This window comes from Cryptotermes secundus, unplaced genomic scaffold (assembly GCF_002891405.2).
Source record: "Cryptotermes secundus unplaced genomic scaffold, Csec_1.0 scaffold399, whole genome shotgun sequence".
Lineage (NCBI taxonomy): Eukaryota > Metazoa > Arthropoda > Insecta > Blattodea > Kalotermitidae > Cryptotermes > Cryptotermes secundus.
In genome coordinates this window covers 481,087-504,822 of record NW_019727096.1, presented here as the reverse complement: position 1 = coordinate 504,822, position 23,736 = coordinate 481,087, and positions in this window count along the sequence as shown.

Sequence of the window (23,736 nt, the reverse complement as noted above, 5' to 3'; positions counted from 1 at the left end):
AGGGCACACAGACAGTAGGGAAAAATTAGTTTGTCTCCAAGCTTAATTAAATGAGCACCACGCCATGAAGGCATATGGGGAAATGGAGGTATAGCTCCACCATTCTTGACCTCGGCACTAGCTGGAGATGAGTGGTCAGCTTTACTCCTGGAGAAAGAGCCACCGGTACCCATTGGATATGAGTGCGAGTGGGCCCCAAAACCGGTTTGGAGAGTTGCCAAATTACGTCATACGCGGTTCATTGTAGTGAAATTATCCACATAATTTCATATTATTGTCACTTGTAGCGGTTGGGTGTTACTTACAAGACGGGTTTTGGATGGGCTGATTGGATTTGTTGACACATTTTTGAAATACAACTCTGGACTACAGGTACTGCAGCGCTATCGCTGATCTACACTCTTTACAGTTCACCGTTTCACACGCATTAAGGCTCTCAGTCTTCGCTAGTCGTATCCTGGCAACGGATTTATAACAGTCTCACCGTCACTTCAAATCACACATGAAGTATTCTATGTAACGCCTAATCCCCTTTCTTGCCAGTATTCTGCAACTGCCAATTACGAAGACGCGACTCAATTCACTTCCTCTGCTCCCAAGCTGATGTCCCGGAAGGTTGGCGTCCCGAAACTCAACTAGACTCTTTCCATCTGAACTCTTCTTTATAACCACTTTTGCACGGACCACGCAGAAAACACAACCTTTCGATTGATGCTTGCTTATTGGTTGCCGCGGAGTTGTGTTTACCGAGTCGTTGCGTAACGATAAGCGTCTATTCTGACTTCACTATTACGGCTTTCGGGCGTCATGTCACAATATATATTTTTAATCTACGTGTAATTCCTTAGAAAAACGTGTGTTCGGTCGTATTAATGTACTAATATTTCCTCCATATTTCACCATCTTTCCCCTATTAGAAAGAAAAGTTGAACTAACATCTCCTATTGCTTGCTGTCAGAATTTCTTATTTCCGCCTGAGAGTACAACAGGTGCAGTGAAATAGTGTGTTCGCAGATAAAGCGTTTGCAATTAGGCAGTGTAGACGATCATACTTTTACGCGCACTGTGGCATAACACTGTGTACAGTGAAGCAGACGTGCGTGAAGTGAACCATGTATAATTGTTCCAGGTACAAGTATATACAACAGCAACAGGCAATACCTAACAATTAAGATGCTATATGCATCAGCCAGTCAGATTATGTATGTTTTACATTTTACTCCTCCCACTGGTGTGTATGTGTGAATGCAGGTGTATATAATAATATGTCTGGAATATTAAACCGTAAATTGCAGTTGTGTTCTTCAGTTAAGGCTGTGTGGGTTGTAAATTATATATTCTCCTTACATTACATATTATAATATGAGCATTTTGGTGTTAAATTCTGAGCTTCAAACCAAGATGAATTACCATCATCACATTAACCCAGATAATTGATTGTTTTCTCTCCAAGTAATAAATAATTTATTTTGGAAAAATTGGTAGTCGTTCAACTACTCAAAACATGACATATTATAGGTATTCATGAAAAAAAATAATTATATCACTACCATCATGCAAACCAGCCTAGGTTAGTTCAGTAATATCCCTGACATGCAGTTTAATATTATCTTTCACATATATATCAGTCTACTTCAGCGAGGTTTTATAATTATAAATAAATTAATAAATTATAAATAAAATAAATTAATAAATTATAAATAAATTAAAAATAATTATATCACTACCATCATGCAAACCAACCTAGGTTAGTTCAGTAATATACCTGACATACAGTTTAATATTATCTTTCACACATATATCAGTCTACTTCAGCGAGGTTTTATAATCACAGTTTTGTTTTCGTTTCCTGTACTCTACCCTTCCCCATACCATAGGTCAGGACCATCCAGAAGGTCAAAATGAAGAACCCGCTAGATTGAGAATTTTAAAAATTTCTTACTCTAAAAAACATGTCCACGTCTATTTATTGTCGTTTTAAAATTAACATTTTTGCGGATTTCAAATTGTAATTTCAAATTTAACAAGTAATTAACTATGTAAGATGTAAGATAAGTAATTAACTGATGTACCGGTTTTCATAACTACTTTTCAAGTCTGTTTAATGCATTCAGAATCGTTTACGTCGGAGTGTGAAGTTTTGAATTGGTGAATGTTGAGTGAATAATGGGTTAGAATGACGTGGACGAGAGCAGGCTTGTCCAAATTTAAGAAAGTCCAACTATCCCGGGGGTGAGAGAGGAAACCGTGGAAGGCCTCAATCAATTCGGGATTTAACAGCCAATCATTCGTCTCCAAAGTTCGGTTTGTCGTTATTGCCTTGAAACTATCATGCAAAGTTTTTATAGGCTTTTAATTTCTAGAGGGGCACGCGGTAGCATAGTTTGTTGAGGCACTATGCTACAAGCCGGAAGGTCGCGGGTTCGATTCCCGATGAGGTCATTGTATTTTTCAATTAATATAATCCTTCCAGCCTCACTATCACCCTGGGGTCGACTCAGCCCCTAACAGAAATGAGTACCAGGAATTTTATTGGGGTATAAAGGGCTATCAGTGCACAAGACCGAAAACTTCACCCCCATCTGTAAGCCGATTGTCTAGAAAATGTGGAAGCCTCAACGTCTCACAACCCTATGGGCGTCCACGGCCTGTTACAGGAATAGCTTAAAATTTCTAGACCCTCCTTAGAAAGTAGGGGAAGGTTCTTATATCGAGTTAATGCCTGTTGTTCACTCTTTGGCCTAGTATCAGCCCCTAAACCACAGGACAGAATTTCCGAAAATATCTTTTTATTCTTGGAATATAGTTGTTTCACTAACGCAGCGTGTAAAATCAGTTCTGCTCGGATAATCTGCAGACATGTCCTTAAGCAGTGAAGGTGGACATAAGTTCTAGTGCATCAGTAAGGATGTTAGTGCGTAAATTTGCACGAGTTAAATTGCCGTTTCATGCGGGAAAGCCCTAAAGTCTGTGCTTTCATCTAAATAATTTTACGTTCCTACGTTCCTACGTCCCTAGAGCATGGGAGGGGTCTCCCTGGAATTAGATACAACAAATATGATTCATGTATTAATATTTTCAACTTGCTGTCGGCTCTGTGGGCCGCGAAGTGTAATTAGTATTTTTCACTCAAATCGTACGCGACCGCTTAAATCTGAAATCAACAGGCTAATTCAAATGAGCTTTTGAAATGTACATAAATTACGAATGCAATAAATATGAGTAATTAACTTCACATCCCACCTGCGGTATAGAATATGGATACTGAACGCGTCGTTAGATAGCGCAAAAAAAATATATATATATATGTAAAAGTAAAGTAAAGCTATCCCTGTAACAGGCCGTGAAGGCCCATAGGGTTGTGAGACGTTGAGGGTCCCACATTATGTAGACAGTCGGTTCAAAGATGGCTGTAAGGTTGTCAGCCTTATGCGCCGGCCGCGCTTTACTCCCCAGGAAAAGTATTTAATTATATAGAAGATCAGTTGAACCGATTATGTGAGAAATGAAGAAGTGTTAATTAGAGTCAGTGAGCAGAGGAATATCCTACACGAAATAATAAAACGGAAGGGTAATTGGATTGGTCATGTTTTACGCAGAAACTGCCTTCTAAAAGAAATTAATGAAGGAAAGATAGAGGGGCAGATAGAAGTGACAAGAAGACGAGGAAGAAGACGCAAGAAGATGCTGGATGACCTTGGGGACAGAAGAGGATACTGTCATTTGAAGGAGAAATCTCTAGATCGCATTAAGTGGAGGAATTGTTTTGGAAGAGACTGTGGACCTGTCGCCTGACAGATTACTGATGATGATGATGATGATGATATATACATATATATAGAGCCACATCTTGTTCGTAACATATATTTCAGTAAACTCCATTCTTGTGTGGGGCACGCGGTAGCGTAGTTGGTTGAGGTATTATGCTACAAGCCGGAAGGTTGCGGGTTCGATTCCCGATGAGTTCGTTGGATTTTTCAATTAATCTAATCCTTCCAGCCACATTATGGCCCTGGGGTCGACTCAGCCTCTAAAAGAAATAAGTACCAGGAATTTTCCTGGGGTTAAAAGGGCTCCCGGTTCATAAGGCTGACAACTTCACAGTCATCTGTCAGCCGGTTCTCAATCTTTGTCAGATCGCGGCCCGGTAAATTCTTCTTTTTATAAGACGGGGGCATCGGTATAATTGATGCCAGGGCTTGGTACCGGGCCGCGGTCCGGCGGTTGAGAAACACTGGTCTAGAAAACATGACAGCCTCCGCGGCTCATAACCATATGGGCCTCCACAGTCTGTTACAGGGATAGTTTTACCTTTACCATCCTTGGGTGCCACCTGTTAATTTAAAGCGTCCTAAGAAACAAAATGAAACGATTGTTTTTAGCGTACTCCATTTAGTGACGCGGTCAAGATTGGTCGAGCTATACCTGCACTCTCTATAAGTCTGCGTGGAGTGATCCTTAATTACAAAAGCACAGGGATAACTTAACGTGCAGTCACTGAAGCGTACAGACATGGGCCTCCTCTAGTCATTCCCCGTCATTGTGACGCAGCGGCCGTAAACTGTTCTGCAATAGAAACGACCCTGCTACATACATGTGTTGTATCGCCATTTGCTATAACACACCTCAGATTTCTGCCTTTTCGCCCAAGTTCACTCTGAATTGAATTCCTTCTTTGTTTTCTTTAGTACCTAATAGCATTCTCAGGAGCGAGATGGACTGTAACGCGTGGTTCCTTATTAACATTTTCAGTGTCCTGTTGATTTTAACGGGCCATATTCTACTGTAAGTGTATTTACATATTCCGAGAGATTCTGTCAGGTGACGGGTTACGGTCTGGACTGCCGAGGTTCGTTTCCCGGACGGGAAAGTGATATTTGTCTTTCCAGAGTGTTCAGACCGGCTTTGGGGCTCGCCCAGTCTCCTATCCAATTGGTACCGTGGGCTCCTTCTCCCAGGGGCAAAGCGGCCGGGCCCCGAAGCTGATCACTCATTCATCTAGCGTCGAGGTCAAGAGTGGTGGAGCTCTACCTACGCTTCCTTATACGTCTTCATGGCGTGGTGCTTAATTGATTATGTACAAGGAAAACTTTACTTTTACTTTTACAGAAATAGCTACCATCCCATTCGACTTGCTCCATTCCCTAAACTTGTGTACACAGTTTCATTTCTGCCGAATGCGCGCAAGTGGACAGCTTTATTACCGACCGAGTGTGTATGCTCTGTCATTCTCGTATTTTCCTGTACCTGTCGTTACATTACACGTAGTACCTACATGTATGGAGGGGCGCTGCGGGTGTAAATTCGATCAATGTCCGTCCGCAGGGCGCGCCGCTCACCAAGCTCTGCCGTGAGGCAGTGTGTACTCTGGGCACAGAGCGAGCAAACGAGCATCTTCGGGCCGTCTGTTTTGTGCAAGGAGTAACCAAATTTAATGGCGATAATCAGATTTTTATGCTAATCATGCTGATGCCTACTAAGATGTTCAATAAAACTTGTTCATTATCTTAAGAAATGAAAAGACGATCACCATTTCATTAACAATAACAGAACACCAGGTCATAGTAAGTAATAAATTGGCCGCGCCATAGCTCAAACGGTTAGTCGCTGGCTTCACATCGCGGCGGCCCGGGTTCGAACCCAGGTCTGGCCAAGTGGGATTTGTGGTGGATAAAGTGGCGCTGGTGCACGTCTTCTCGGAGTACTTCGGTTTCCTCTGCCAATCTTCATTCCACCAATTGCTCCACAATCACCCTCACCTATCATCTGGGGCTGGTACAATAGGCCAGAAGTGGCCGCAGTACAAGGGACTTAGTCCCACCCCACTAGCAATAAGAAAATGTAATAAATTATTAATAAAAAATTGTATTAATATGTAATAACTTACTACTACTGCTACTACTACTACTACTACTACTACTACTGAATATCACTGTCGGTTTTTGTTTTATGTTCTTAAGGTACCGAGTTTTGACTGAGCCCCAAGATTTGTTAGCGACAGACTATAGATTTCCAAAAAGTTGAAACATTTTTTCTTTATGAATTTAACCCGTCCACGTCACTGAAAAATGTGTTGAAAATCATTCTTATTATTATATCAAAAACATAAAAACATGTTTGTCTGTATTAATGGACATATCAGTCGCAATGGCCACGCGGTCTAAGGCATGAAATGTCTTCGCCAGCTCAAACACTGGGATCGTGGGTTCGAATCCCACTCGAGGCATGAATTTCTATCGTGTTCGTGTTGTCCTTTGTAGATGGCGGCTTTGCGATAAGGATAATCCTCCGTACAAGGAGTCCTACCAACTGTCTCTAAGACCCATAGTTCCAAATTACTTCTGAAGTAAACAGTCCTGAGGGCCTAATACGAAAGGTGGAAGAAGAAGAATATAAATTGGGACGAATATAAAAATATACTCATCAAATTTTAATGTATTTATTCGAAATTTAACCTTTGAATTTCGTAAGTAAAAAGATGAACAAAATACAGAAACAAATGCATGGACAGCCCTGAGTTATGTTTCGAAATTGAAGTGAGGTTGGAGAAGCGAATCAGGGGCACATACCAGCAATAATATGGGCACCCTATCACACCCGGCGTTACCGGCATGTCTTCTTACTCCCCCTTCTGACATCATCTCCCTCACATGTGGCTTGTAGGAGTCAGGTCCATGCACAATACGGTACATGGGAGCACGAGTTATCTTATACAGAGTGAAGTTCGTTTTCGTGTAGATGGAAATTTGCTACAATGCGAATTCTGTTTTCTATTGGTTCTTTTTTATTATCGTTATTTAGGTAAATGGAAATTTGCTTGAAGCTATTATAGATTTCCTGGTTGGGCATGTCTAGTTATTCACACGTACGCACCCTCTCTTTGCTTCCCTAAGCCTCTGTATGGTCTGTGTATTTTGCTAAAGAGAGCACTGTCATCCATATTATATGAAAATATTTGGGTATGTATAAGAACGAAGGAACACTAAAACATACTCCTGACAATATCCATTTCTTTATCTATTTATTAACATTCTTTTTGTCCCCTTCTTCAATATTATGAATACTTTATTTCTGTGTTATGACACAATGTAGTATGGTAGATGGGTACTAACATTTCGGAGGAATATAGTGCCTGATTCATCAGGGTATATTCCTCAGAAACTAATCAAACCATCACCCTGCCGTAACCTACAAGACCCTCACTCATGAAGCTGAGCCCTTCTTGAGAAGCTGCCAATTATGCGGTTACTCAGGAACTTCCCAGCATTTTATGGAACCCGAAGGTTCATTACCGTGTTTACAAGAGCCCTCCAGCGGTTCCTATCCTGAACCAGATCAATCCAGTCCTTACTTCATCTCTCTCCGGTCCAAATATTTTTCTCAGCACCCTGTTCTCTGTGTTCCTCTCTTAAAATCAGAGACCAAGTTTCACACCCATAGAGAACCAAAGGAAAAATTATAGTTTTGTATATTCTAGTATTTATAACCTACAAGACCACTTGGCCTATTTTAGGAACCACGTGACACAGATAAATAGGCTGTGCGTTGTGTTTTCAGAATGCAGATTCCTGAGTTTGGAAGCACATGGTAAAACCAAATCAAAAAACTTTCAGGCTCTGGGTGTGATACTAAAATAAACAAGAGACAGTCTAGGGAGATGCTCAGCTGTTTTACAATGCTGTAACCACTGTATAAGGATGAATGTCTACATGTGTACCTACCCGTACATACGTATAGGAAACATTTCTTCAATGTCTGTGACAGCACTCCACATTTACCATTGATTGAACAGCATTGTACCTGTCGCGGAGTTCGCCAATACAGGCTAATGCAAATGCCCAGGTTGGAGAAATGAACAGATTTCTGTCTTCTCGATGTTTAATATTTGAACAGGTATGCATTGTCGAGAGGAACGCATGTCATAACAGAAGTACCCGTAAATGTGTTAACACACACTTCCCCAGTGGCTAAAGTTCATAGGCAAATCACGTTTGAAGAATTCGTGGGATCCATCCACATTGAATCAAGCTGTAGCCAATCAGCGCAGACCGCTGCAGCTCCAACGCCCATTGGTTCGCGCTCCGTTACCGACAACGTATAAAGATGCGGACCTCCGATATACAAGTCGTCAGTCGTAAGCTAGAAACCGTCCGCTGCTACGCAACGGTTCGATAATCAGGTTTCCATGGAAAAAGAGTGGTAAGAAAAAGTAACGGATCTGTAGAAGTAGGTGATTCCTTTCCTGTGAGGGCCTAGGTAGTATAGCGTGGACCGGTCGGAGGCCAGGAGGATAGAACGAAAGAGGACAATACAAAGGAGGAGGAATTTCCATTATCCGAAGCGCTACTACCAACGACTAACAAAGGCACAACAGACTGGAATACTGGTAGTGGTGTTAGTAGCTGTAAGAAGCTCGCCCGTATGTTCATTACAGCAACAGTAAATATTTGTATAGAAGTTTACTGCGTGATTGTCGCTTCAAGCATCGACAGCCCCACAACCTCGTTCGCAAAAACCCCTTTTATCGTCGAGTCACTAAGTTATGCCTCTGCAAGGTGAAACGCCTTTCCATGAAGCATAGAGAAATGGAGATGATCGCAGTGGTCACGCGAACTGTGGCATGAACTGTCTTCTCTCACTCGAATGCTGGGATCGTGGGTTTGAATCCCACTCAAAGGAATGGATATATGTGTGTGCGTTTATTCTGTGTCTGCGTTGTCCTATGTGTAGGTAGCGGCTGTGCGACGGGCTGATTCCCTGTCCAAGGAGTCCTACCGGCTGTGTTTAGGATCAAGAAACTGTAAAAGCGCCCAAGGCCCTACAAAGGGCTATAGAGCCCTAATAATAATAATATAGAAGTGGAAGCTTAGCTCCACACGTTAATCAACCTACACTACATGCGGGTTAGTTGTCGGCTTAGCTCCTCGATCGCCTTACCTCCAAAGAAAGGGTCGCAGTGCCCACTGAACAGACAGCTGGATGGGTGGGCTTCTGAGCCAGTACGAATGTGGTGACGAAGGAAAAATCTCTATTCCTGCCGGGGGTTCAAATATCACTTTTCCAGTCCTAGCCTGGACACTATAGTGACTGAGCTATCCCGGTTAGTTATGCAGGGCAGCTCAGGTTATTTTTCTGTATGTGTTACTTAGCGCTCGTACATTAGTTTTGGGCATGTTGCTCACTTCTATGCATAGTCGAAATAATTGGAAACTGGAGGTACGTTTTATTTGAGCACGCTCTGCCTCGAAATTTGACGCACACCCGCTCATATTCTGTGCTTTTAGCATAAAATCCTTGTGTTGTCCACCCAAGGAGTCCTGGTGCTTGGACAAGTGCCGTACTATATTTATAAAATTCTTGTAATTCAAGACACTCTTGACCGCATCGGGCTGTGGAATCATGTTCGTTCTAAACACGTGACTCCACAAGTTTTAGTGAATTTGGGCCCCATTTCGTTTTGCGCTTTGATAGCTACTACTTTGTGTTTTGAAAAATAAAAGCGTTATTCTCCTTATTTTGTCCAAAAATGGAAGTTTCCAAAAAGCATGGATTCTGTAATTGCAACACTGTTACAATTAATATGTTGTTGGACATTATCCATCATCTTGTCTGTTCTAAAAAGAAACGTCCTGTTTCTTTTAAAAAACACAGAAACAGGACGGCTTTTTTTTTAAGAACAGACAAGATGATGGATAATGTCCAACAACACATTAATTCTAGGCTAATTAATTTAAATTTACATAAAATTTTATATATTTTATATGTTTACCGACATTATATTTTACTGTTTTCTTGAAGTGGGTTTTATTAAGAGAACTGTAAGCAGTACAGCCATTTTTAAACATTTTTTTTAATCAGCTGCTTGGGAAGATAGTGTGTCATCTTCTATTCTGCGACTGGACATGTTCCTTTTCCAATTTAACGATATTAAATTTTAACGAAAAATGACAGGATTCTGATTAAGTATGTGAATTAAACTGTATAAAGATTTTGTGGAAATTGCGTAATTCCAGCATTAAACACGGCGCTTTCTGTACACAAGATGTTGCAGTTTAATGAAGGAAAGACTTTTCGGGCACAATAAACTGTTACGTAATGAGCCATAAACCCAGAAAATCTGTACCTGCCTCTCTCTCTCTGCTTCTGCAGTCAGTGAAAGCCACTTTACTTAATTGCAGCAGACAACAGCGAAGTCATTAGAGTAAATTGCGATTCCAGTTCCTTACGAAGGACACACAATGTGTATAACAGATGACGTACGCAAGCAGAAAGAACTAACAAAAGTAAGACAAAATAAAAGCATTTCAATTTATATTTCCCGTCCTCTTCTTCAGCGCATGCCAATTGCCACGTCAGGAGAGCATGAAGCCATGCTGCAGAAGCATCAGAGTGACTACTGTTCCAGCCTGAATGGGGAACAGCGAGGACACGAGAATTCAATAACATCCAATTTGGATTATGGTGCGGCGGTTACTGGACGGACGGACAAACAGGTGGGAACTTTCTGCTGTCTCATTCCGCTGCTGATCCTAACAGTTGGCTCCAGCAATTCAAGTGCCGTGTTGTACTGAAACAGCAATGGCCACAAGTTTAGATGCTACAGTTCCTGCTTTCTGATTTCTGGATTCTTTGTTGCATCGACATGACGTCCTTCAAGTTCATTACCTCAAACTCGGAACATGTACTTCAGCGTGACGCTCTGCTAGAACCATACGTCTATCTTACACAGGGGTCTTCATGAACCAGCGTTTCTCTCTGGAATTTAAGCTGTTATCCGTACTTACCATCTCTCCTTCGAACTCCCTCCGATCCAGCTGTAATTTCGTTTTCTGACTTACATTCACTTTCGGCATGACTACAGAAAGCTAAATAAACTTAACTAGAGACTAGTCACCACTAATGTGAATGGCCCCCAGCTTCAAATGAAGAAGCGTAACGAACCTCATGGAGACTTCGGAAATAAATAAGTGAAGTCCCTTATCGGTTGAATAGTATTACTTTGATAGCGGCTACATGTGGACGCTCCTGGCTAATCTCTTCGCGGCCACTGTGATGGTACGCAGATGAGGCAAGTTACGAGTAGAGGAATCGGGGTTGAATAGTACTACTTTGATAGCGGCTACATGTGGACGCTCCTGACTAATCTCTTCGCGGCCACTTTGATGGTAGACGGATGAGGCAAGTTACGAGTAGAGGGATCGGGGAAGTCCTGTCCTGGGTATTGCATCAGAAACATGAATCATGACGAAATGTTGAGTCAAATATGCAACATATTCTAATACGGAAAAGGAAAATTGTATACACACGACCATGATTGAAAATTTGAACACCAAATTAAAAAATATATACGATAAATATTTTAAAAAGGAAATATGCTGTATAAATAGAGATCTTCGAAAACATTATTCTTATTCATAAAACATGCAAGATATGCAATTATATGCACCATCAAATCATGTCCAAAATTTAAGAAACGAAGTAATTCATACATCCAAACGAGCATATTTTCTGGTTGCAAGAAAGAAATATGCATGTGCATTAACATCCGGTCCCTAAATATAGCCAAATATGAATATTGTTATGACACAAATAATTCGAATTTTGAGGCTAAAATGTTAAAGGGAAGAAAATGAATACTTATACAAGACGAGTTTGCAGCTGTACTGTGCTCTGTCTAAAACAGAGTTTAACGTTTTTGCGTCTCGTGGTAAAAACCAAGTTTATGCGATTGGTCCGGTTGTGTGAGTACAGATTGCCTGGAGACAGACACGTTTTCTGAGACGCCCGGGAACCAACACGTAACCATTGGTCGTGAGTCGACGTTTCTCTCTTTTTTTCTTGTAGCCAATAGAAATACACGCTGAACACCTGTGACACAAATAACACCACAATTTCAACTATATTCATTGATTTTTCGTTGCGTCTCTCCTTCTCCTCCCCCTCTTTTTGCTCTGTGACAAATAACATGATGGCTGGGTGAGGGGGTGGTTTGCTGCTCGAGAATCACCCCCTGCAGTGACAACGACTAGTTTTCTTTGAGTTCGAAAGGGGAAGTAGATAGGCGATCAGTTAGATGGTGATATTTCACACCCAGATCACTTCTTCTGTCTCTTTTTATGCCTTATAATACTTATTCTCCTTAGAAGTACCTGCGGAATGACCATTAGTTCTGGGACTTTGTTTCAGGGTTCATTCTCTTTACTCGAATTGCGCTTACGCGCTATGTTCTGTGCAGCAGTGGGCCTGACTTCCACGTCATTCTTATGTTCGTCTCCTAATAATTTTATGTTTGTGAAATATATCGACGGTTTTGGATCCGAGTTTCTCAAGGTAGTGAATGAAGAGTTTATTTTTGGATGCGACTCCGTGTAATATAGTAGAATATCACCGACGTTTCTGAGGAACGTATTAACTACGTCTTCAATCTGGATCAGAATAACTTAATCGAGCAAGTAGCAGCAATCATTTGGCTCAATCATTGACCCTGATGATTGAGGAGTATTGCCCTCCGAAACATCTGTAAACTTTACTGGACTAAGCCGCGCCACATCCCAGTTGGTAAGTCTTCAAGCGCATATGCTATGTGGTGTAATTTTGTGGTCTTCCACATACTAGAAAAACAGAAGCTCATCACCAACAGTCGACTGTATCTCTGATGGTCCAACCTGACCTGTGTTTCGGATCCATAGTTGCAGTCACTCTCTCATCTGCCAATCAAATAATCACTACAAGCACAGCCAGAAAAACTTAACAAGGGGCGACAGAAACACACCATTCGAGAAATATATCGTACGCAGTAGGTGCAGGAGCACGCGGTAGCGTAGTTGGTTGAGGCACTATGATATATACAAGCATGAAGGTCGCGGGTTCAATTCCCGATGAGGTCATTGGAATTTTCAATGGACCTAATTCTTCCAGCTGCACTATGAACCTGAGGTCGAATCAGGCTCTAACAGAAATGAGTACCAGGAATCTTCCTGGGGGTAAAATGCGGCCGGCGCGTAAGGCTAACAACCCCACTGCAATATGTGAGCCGATTGTCTAGATGTTGGAACCTCAAGATCTCACAACCCTATGGGTCTACACGGCCTGTTACAGGGATACCTTTATTTACTTTTACATTTTCACACAAAAGCACATGTGAGTAAATCAGAAACAAGTCATAACTAAGTCAGAGCCTCGACATCTCACAATCGTATGGACCTCCATGGTCTCTTACAGGGATAACTATACATTTTCTACACAGTCGGCAATTTGCGCTGCTGGCAAATCAGCAGGCAACAGCATTTTATGGATTCTAGAGGATTTCTGTTGAAAATAACAATGCGTTTCACACGCGACTGAATTGAACTGGCAGTACAACAATTTTAGTAAGAGTAAATACGCCTGAGGATGGCCGTATGAAGCCGAAATATGTAGAGGCGTGTACGTAGGATAGATGGCAGGAATAAAAACGTTGCATTTTTACGGTGAAAACACTAGTCCACTGAAAATTAATAGTAATGCAACAGGATGCTGAAGCCCAATATATCATATATGGCCTGGTTCTTAGAGTGATCGCCCTGTATAAGATTTTTTTCGCCAAATTCTTAGTGGGGTGAGACTGAGTCCACTTTGTACTGCGGCCACTTCTTGCCTATTGTACCAGCCCCAGGTGATAGGCGAGGGTGATTATGGAGCAACTGGTGGAATGAAGATTGGCAGGGGAAACCAAAGTACTCAGAGAAAACCTGCTCCAGCGCCACTTTGTCCACCACAAATCCCACATGTCCTCACCTGGTCCCGAACCCGGGCCGCCGCGATGGGAAGCAAGCGACTAACAGCCTGAGTTATGGCGCTGCCAGTTCGTCAAATTCAGTATGTATTTGTTGTTTCTCCCGTTTGAGCCATATGCTCCGCACATTTCTATGTGAGAACAAACTCAACCCAAATTCGCACAGATACCTGTAGGATTTGAGGCCCTCACAGCGGTGCTTATGAGAAGTTCTATCTTGTGGGATATAACTCCGTGTAGTCCTTTCAAAGTAAACTGACGCTTCGGAGGAACATTTCGCCTCAGTCTTCGGGTTTGAAACATAAGCCAAGCAAGAAACCATCAAACAGGGATGGTTTCTTGCTTGGCTTATTTTAGACCATGATGATTGAGGCGACATGTCCCTCCGAAACCTCGCTTGACTTTCCATGGACTTCACTACGTCATATCCCAGAACACAGAACTCTTCACACAAATACCTGCTTCATATTACAGAGCGCGATGACCGTATCACCACTGAAGTTCTTCCGTTATTCTCCTCAGTCTCATCAGACGATATCTGAAGCGCTGCCTGTAAAGAGATAATGACCATCTATTTCCAGATCGCTTTTACTCCAACATTCACACTTAAACTACCATTAGACACTCATGAAAGTGCAAAAGTCCCGTTAAATAATATAAGGATCAGTCAATCACATAAGTGACTACGTTGCTATGGTTACCGATTAGCCACGGGCCTAACTGAATTCCGAGACGGACTGATCGCTTGAATAATTTACCGCAGCTCAGGCTGGAGCTTCTCTGTTCTAGCGTGTGGAGAGTTTTACGGTACACCACATCACGAACAACGAATTATCCGGGAATTTCATGAGCCAGTACTCGAGTTCAGTCCTTCACGTCCGCACGTTCAGTTATTCCGTAAGAAACGTTGGTCTTATTTTGAAATAAGCCGTTAGATCTGTGATTCACCGTTTGTTATATTGATTTATATGTATTTATCTCTTAGAAATAATCGTATTTGAGTCATTGCATACGTACGTAATAGGTATAAGGTCTGCTATTGTCTCTCCAAGCCATCCTTAAATGTATGTTCTGCCCACAGGTAAAAGGTAAAGGCAAAGTTATCCCTGCACCTAATTAATTATGCAGTACGCACTGAAGAAATATGGGACACCTAGGCACTACATGGAGGGGTGTGGTCAGCTTCACGGCCCTTGTGGCTTTACTCCCGAATAAACAATCCGCAGTACCCAGTTGATAGGAGGCTTGGTCAGCCCCAGAGTCGGCCCAGATGCTGTACAATAAACAAAGAAACAAACTCCGTGGTTTCAGTCAACAGGCGAACTATACCGACCGAGTGACCACCGCTTGTCGGCGATGTTAGTGCCAACTTTAGCGGATAGAAGGTGTTGCGTGGTCAGCGCAACGAATCCCCACGGCCATTAATCTCAGTTTTCTAGACCGGAGCCGCTATTTCCTTACAATAGCTCCCCAATTATCCTCACGAGGCTGAGTGGACCCAGTTCCAGACCCACTTCTTCTCAGAAAATTTGGTAGCTCGGGAATCGAACCCGAACCTGTGGATCTATAGCCGAGAACTCTGATCACTAGAACACAGAGGCGGTCAGACGCTGTAGAATAGGGGGGAAAAATATCTTTTACCTCTGCCAGGAATCGAACCCGTTTCCTTTGTGGTCCAGCCTGTTGCTCAGTCACTATGGCGGGACAGTCCTATTTATTTAATTCTAAAACCCATCTTAATATCCACCCATCGATCTACGCTTATGTTTTCCAACGACAGATCCTTTGGTTTTTCTAACCAAACGTTTCTGTGCATTTTGTTTGCTTCCATGTCGCATTCATTTGATCAAATCGAATGATTCTTTATGAAAGTTCTGTAATAAATATTGTATTTATCTGAAAGTAAAAATAAATGCAGTAATAGTTAATTTAGGTCGATCACAGTGGCCGCGGTGTCTAAGATATGAACTGTTTTCTCTCGATCAGACGCTGGTATCAGGGGTCCGAATCCCACTCAAGGCATGGATGTCTGTCTGCGTTTATTCTGTGTTTGTGTTGTCCTGTATGTAGTTAGCGACCTTGCGACGGGCTGATCCTCCGTCCAAGGAGTCCTACCGACTGTGTAAAAATTATTAGGAAACTGAGCATGAGGCCGGAGCCCAAAAAAGGGCTGTAGAGCTATTCATGAATGACTGGATGAAAATAGTTCATTTTGAGAGCAGAATATATTCTGATTTACAACTAGAACGGACTGCTACGTCACCCCGACGTCTTCATAGAGTCACTGAGATAGTCTAACAAAAATTAAAGACAGGACAGATGTGTCTCTGGGTCATAATTCGAAATTGAATCATGTTTACAAAGCTATTAATAACTGCACCACGACATTCAGTATACAATTTAATTTTTTCCCAAAACTACTCTATATTTTCATGAAGTCTGAAAGTACAATAACACCCGGCCGACTGTGGATCACGTCCCACAAGATGAGTGTTTGCTGTGGCTGACAGTACCATAACAGTGACATGACCAAATTTACCTACCTGTAGGGGAATCTGCACCCTACCCTGTGTAATGTTATTTTCCCACTGAACCAAAGAGGAACATTAAGTATTCTGCGTGGGTAGAGGGGAGGGCTGTAGCACGCACAAGCAGGTGTATGACGCAGGAAAGGGAATAATTCCGATCCATTCCTATCATCACATTTCACTGCAGGGGCACAAGAAGCATAGAGACTACAGTAAACTACTTCCAAGCAAAAGTAATAATAATAATAATAAGGGATCTGAACGGGCCTTAGTCTTAATGAAACCTATCCATCACAACTGAATTTTGAATCCTCGAGGGCCATATGTACCTAAGTTTTCGGGCGTTAGTAAACAAAGTTATCAACGTCTGCGCACTGAGAAAGGTAATTACAGATAATAGTACGTTGTATAACTTTACGTCATAAATTTTAAATTTACGTCATTATCATCGTCTACAAGAGCGTCAATCTAATCGAAAAGTGGCCGATTGAAATATATTGATATTCTTTTATTAATTTGTGTACAATGTATTTAACGGAGGAGCCGGGATCGCTCAGTCCGTATAGCGACGGCCCAGGTTTGATTCCCAGCAGAGCATGATTTTTTTTTTCACAGCGTCCAAACTGGTTCTGGGACCTACCGAGCCTCCTATCCAAAGAGTACGTGGGGTAAGCAGCCGGGGCTTGAAGCTGACCGCTCACTTCCGTATAGTGCCGTGGTCAAGAAAAGTTGAGCTATATCTCCACTCCCCAACACGTCTAAATGTCATAGTGGTTAATTAATTAAGCACTGTTATGCAGTGGTGTACTGTCTCCAACTGCTGCCACTGCTGTTAACGTGTGGTCTGTTATCCTGCCCCAACCGTTGTCACCTGCCGTACGTCTTAGGATGGCAGTCTAAATTGCGTCAGCCACTCTGGACACTTATGCCCGCTTAAAGGGGCATTATGGATTGGGGGGGGTCCTTCAAGGAGGTGCTTCAGGGTTCGTAATCGTGTCTTACCTGCACATATTCCTATTGGTAGCATTCTCTGCTCTCCAGTGGTTGGGGTGCTTAGGAGTAAACTTGCAATACTGGGAAAACTGCTATTGCCTTCTTTCATTTACACTATCTGCATGCTCATTTGGGGCTGAGTTAAGTTACATAATTACATATTTATCTAGCCTTAGATCGGTGCCACGCCCATCACAGTGGCCGCACGGCCTAAGGCATGAACTGCCTTCGCCAGCTCAAACATTGCTATCGTGGGCTCGAATCCCACTTGAGGCATAAATGCCTGTGTTTGTTTATTCTGTTATTGTAGTGCCCTGTGCGCAGGTAGCGGCCTTCCGACGTGCTTATCCCACATCCACGGAGTTCTGCCGACTGTGTAAAAGATTATGAAACTGAAAAAGCGGCCAAGGTCCAAGTAAAAAGGCTGTAGCGCAGTAGATAGATAGATAGATAGATAGATAGATAGATAGATAGATAGATAGATAGATAGATAGATAGATATGACAACAGCCCATCTATATTTATAATGTGTTTTGACTCCGAATTTTATATAATTTCAATTATCCACACTGCGTTCATTTTTATTATATTTTATTAAAAGAACACAGTGGATTGTATATACAGGCCATGTTTTTACAACTGGCCTCTGGGTTACGCATGAGGAGTGAGGAGAATTGTGGCAAGATTTGTTGGTGCAGTGGTTGCAGCTGCATTGCGGGAGGGACCGTGACGTGCTGTACTAACCAGTACTCACGGTACCGTCTCTTTAGCTCAGTAGACTCGACCACATCTACTGCGCATTCTGTAGAGAAAGGCCAGGCCTAGTAGTACGGGCTGTAGATCTCGTTATATTAGTTCATATAAATGTATGAAATTTGGAGGCCGTTCACAAAGTAACCGCATTATCTCACCTTCATCTCGAGGAACAATCGATTTGGGGCCGAGTCTACCGGACACCTGCGGGTACAACGATGGACTTCCAGCCGCGGCGAACCCTCAAGGATATGGTAATAGGAAATACTCCCCAACGACTAGGAAATACGACCACATAGTATGTTCGGCGAGGGAGTCCTAAATTTTTCATTAGGTTTTCACCACCAAGAAACGTTACGGTCGGAAGGGAACACAAAACAGGTTGCAGTGCACACAGCACAACAGCGGAAAGAGATAAACTGATAGAGGTTATGAATATTTTGTGTCTGCCCCAAATGCCGAAACATAGAACTGTTGTTTGTTCTTATTATGGGCTGAATATGTTATATAATTAAACTAAGCTGCCAACTATAGACTGACCTCAGTTCAATTCCAGAATTCGACATAGGAAATCCTTCGAACTTTAGGTTATAGCCGAACTTTGCGATCGAGTGGGTAGAAATACTGCTCCGTATTCGGGGAGACACAAGTTTAGATCTCCGTACGGACACTAGCTATCTCGGCTGAGGTTTTCCGTGTTTTTTCTCAAACCGTCCACCCATATTCCTGGGACAGAACTTGAAACTAGCCTAACATTTACTCCCTTCACATCATTTTCAATTCCTTATTAAGTAATAATCTCGTAATCCGAAGCTAAATAACCTGCGTTACTGTCAGTGTCGTTAACTATGTAGATTTTTTTTTTTTTTTAGTTTCTTGGGGTGGGATGAGACTAAGTACACTTGGTACGTCGGCCACTAACTGACCTATTGTACCATCCCGGACGATAGATGATGAGTGTGGAGCAGTCGGTGGAATTAAAATTCGCAGATCAAACCAAAGTACTCGGGGAAAACCCGCCCCAGTGCCACTTTCTCCACCACAAATCCCACATGACCTGACCTGTGCTCGAACCCGGACCGTCGTGGTGGGAAGCCGGCGACTAACCGCTTGAGCAATGTCACGGCCTCAACTAACTAACTATTTAAATAAATAACTTCATGGAGCTGAATCCATCTTGAGAAGCCACTAGTCACTCCGCTACTTAAGAACTATCCAAACTTTATGGAACCCGAAGATTCATTACCATGTTCACAAGAGCCCTCTACTGGTCCCTATTCCGAGTCTTTAAACAAAGAGTAAATAAATATTTCCGTTATATACCGCTCTGCAAGTTCACCGTTCTGATTCCTGCGTTTCCAGGTGGGACAGTAAATATAGAACTTCAGAATTTTGAGTAAAACTTTTGTTACTGTAAAAAACAAAAGGTAAAGTTGGCCATGTACTTAACTAAGCATTCATCACACCATAAAGACGTATGTGGAGTGGAGGTATAGCTCCACCATTCTTTACCTCGGTACTAGATGGAGATGAGTTGCCAGCTTTACGCCTCGGCCACTTTACACCTGGAAAACAGCCCAGGTTCTAATTGGATAGGAGGCTGGGTGGGCCAAGAGCCGGTCTGGACGCTAAGGAGAAACGAAAAATCTGTTTTCCCTAATGGGAATCGAACACCGGCCGTTCAACCGGTAGCCCGCTGCTATGCCGACTGAGATATGTAGACTTCCGCTTAGATACTGCGTTGAAGGATAATTTTCCTATCTCTCTGTTTCTGATTTCTTTCACGACCGTGTTTTTAACCCGTCCTGGGCTTATGTCACATAGATTTGTAGGATGATTGGTGGATGATCAGTTGGAAAGGATGTAGAAAGGAGTCTTGGCTTAATCATAGAAATATTACACAGTATGCCTGAAGGGACTGAGGAAAACCACAACAGTCCTCAATTAGAATAGCCAGTGTCCTGGACGAGACGAATAGGTCACCTCCCCAAACAAAGTCTGGACTGTAGCCGCTTCGCTAACCTGCTCATTCCCTCTGTTGATGACAAAAAAACTTCCGACCTTGAAATCTGTTCCCATTTGTACACTTATCTCTCGGCTACATGAGCCCCAGATTTCATAGCTATGTAAGAAATGAAGTTTTGACGATGTTGAAGATTTGTACAGGCCCTAAACAACGATCATTTTTCTAAACAGCATTACCAATTATTTAATTTAATGTAATTTTTAAATATTGTGACATTATGACGGTATAGTTTAACGAGAGAAACTATCAGCTACTACGCAACGTCCCGCAGACAACACGTGACAGCTGGTTTCCCCGGCAACAGATACGCACACGACAATAGAGGAACAGTTGGAAATTATATTTTCTGTTGGGCCTGCCCCGAAGCTATACAGTGAGCACGAACTAGACGAATGCCTCAGGAGTTAACACTTTTAAAATATTGTGATATGTAAACGCATTGCTAGGCAAAGGCGCGGGAAACACCTTCTCGCTTAAGGTCACGCAACAATAGGACGAATTAGCGTCCATTTGTCTATATCCGTCTAAATTGCAACACTTGTTTTACACTAAAATATATTCTTTAACACTTAACACTACATGTTTCGGCCTCAAAGGGCCATCTTCAGATGTTTTATTACAGATATTCAATCAAGCCCTTGTTAAGACTGCTACACTGTTTGGCTGTTCCAATTCATTTTAAAAATGAGGACTGCAGCGTGTGGTGAATAATGTGAATAATTGCAACGGGATGAAATACAGAATGATAGGACGAATGTTTATAGCTCGTTGTTAGGCAACAGTCAGCACACCGATGGACTGGAGGGATAGTTATCACGTGATTGGTTTTCTGTGTGGGCTGCGCTACGCAACAGTAGAACTGTGTTTTCTGTGCGTGGTCCGAGTCGAGAGGATATGAGAGAATACGGGAATTGACTCCACTTGATTTTGGAATCTCCAAGGGAACAGCAGTGTGGCCGGAAGAAGAATTAAAAGACTTAATGTGTGGCTGTACATATGCTATAGTTGCAGTAATTTTGAGAGTGTAAGAACTAATTGTACTTACTACTAGTGAAGATCCAATAAACCGATTTACTAATCCAAACCCCCGTCTCAGTCACTGAAACACGTGACAGTATTGATTAAATAAGGAGTACCATCTTCTGGAACATAAGGCCTTATAGTTTTGTAGAAGTTATTCGATTTTTTGGAGGAATACACTTCCTGTTGGTGAACTTCTTCTGAATTACACATCATATCCCAGGCGATAGTTCCCTTCAGAGTTATCGCGAAGCTAACATCGTTATCCAGGTAAATTCCACCCACAATTGGGAACAAAGGATGAAGGTATAGTTGTCATTAGGTCCCAGTGACTACAATTGGCATTTCTGTTTCCTGTCGTTTCCTGCCTCCTAACCACAGATATACTAGTATTTGATGCGATGGGACCCCCGCATTTTGGAAATGTTGTTTGTAACTTTGGAACATAATGTCGAAACGAGTGAGGGGGAGGGGCACTAGAGTCTCGGCTCATGTAGTTTACTGAGCCCACTCCGTGAAGTGATTTGTGTATCTCTTGAGCGTCTTGAAAGATATGACCGTTCCTGTACATACATTCCGTCTCCTACTTTCTCATTAACAAAAAATATCGCACAGGGGTATCAAAACTTACTCTATAGACAGGTTAGCTCGCCTTATTAGTTTCACTGTAAGACGGCTCATTTTCATTTGCCGCTCAATTTCGTTTGGTAAGGACCACAGTCTTTTGCTTTCGCATATCCCGGTATAGAATTAACTGCCGATCACGGTGGCCGCTCGCTCGAAAGCTTGGGTCCTGAGTTCGAATCCCACTCGAGGCATGGTTATCTATATGCCTTTATTCTGTGTTTGTGTTGTTCTGTGTGTAGGTAGCGGCCTTACAACGTGCTGATCCCCTGTCCAAAGAACCCTACTGACTATGTAAAAAAGATTACAAAACTGAAGAAGAAGCCAGGGCCCAACAAAGGGCTGAGGAGCCATTGATGAATGAATGAATGGAATTAACCATCTTGATTAATATCTTGATACAGGTAATCTTTGTGTTCCAGATAAGCTATATACCATGTGTCTGCATAGGCTGAACTAAGTATTTTATATCATGGACCCTGCATGCTTTTGTGAACTAAAACAAAAGTAATGCAGCGAATGAGTTCAGCCAATTCATTACACAATTCATTATTTCGTCCTATTCACATTCTCATACCCGAAAAGATAAATTTGCGACAGTCGCGCAGCAAAATAGACACTACTGTGTCAACATTTCTTTTTATTCGTTTTTGGTAGTATTGATACAGGTTTCGACCCTTTTCTTAGGTTACCTTCAGGCGTACGCGAATATTATTTAGCTTCTGAATTGCGTCATTAATAAATATAAATCCATATTATATCTGTATGATTATTCTATACTGACAGTTATACATTAATTTTAAAATGTGGTTTAAGTATAGTTAAAACTAGACATTAAACTTGATATTAAATGGATAAAAATTGAAATTATAATTAAAGTGGTTAGTAACGTATTTATAGGAAATATTACAAACTCTGTTTAATCCCTGCGTCTGCTACATGTCTTATGTGTGTTGTCTGTTGTTCCACAAAGGTAGTGATATTGTGCTGCGGGGTAACTGCTTGCTGGGATCTTACTTACTTACTTACTTAATCCATTCCTCTTATACCTTACGGTGCCAAGTTTGTTTCTTCATTTTAATCGTTTTACAGACGGTAGGGCTCCTTGGACAAGTGATCAGCTAGTCGCAAGGCCGCTACCTAAACAAAGAACAACACAAACACAGAATAAACACATACACATACCAAACATCCATGCCTTGTGTGGGATTCGAACCCACGATCCCGGCTTCCGAGCAAGCGAACACAGTACATGCCTTAGACCGCTCTACTACCGTGACCGGCTACTGGGATCTTTCTTCAGAATATAGGTCGTGTTATTTTTTTTTGACGTTACTACTCAACCTGTGAACACTCATGACATAAACTTCGTCCTAAGTGCAACAATATATTGTAGGTCTTTCGTCTTGGTTTCTTCTACACTACACGTTTCGGCCGCAAACGGCCGTCATCAGGTGTATACACTCACGTAGCTGTTACACTGCACCCAGTTTAAAATTGAATACATACAGATCTTCCCAATTGTTCCCTTCGTCGCTGCTAACAGGATCTACTTCTCTGATATTTGTCTGATTCGTACCTCATCTTTGCCACCCACACACGTCAATTTTGAGCTTCATGAACTTGCATTTTTAAAATCTTTATTTCCTACTTTAAATTTTTTTTTTCCAAATTTTAAATTTAAAATTTAAAATTCTCAGGGTTACTCGCCCCACGTCATATAGTGCTGCAGCGGCTACTTCTTGTTTTCAGCACTGTACAGGTGTTATTCTGTGTAGGCTCCCTGTGTGTGTGTGTGTGTGTGTGTGTGTGGAATCAAGATTGACAGGGGAAACCGAAGTACTCGGAGAAAACCTGCCCCAGCGCCATTTTGTCCACCACAAATCTCACTTGACGAGAGTCGGGATCGAGTGGCGCAAGTCTCATTTCTTCATAGATGGATTTGAGCCGCTCCCTCTTTGATGTCTTAATTTCAGTTAACGTCGAGAAGCCCAGTTCACACAAATATGTAGTTGAAA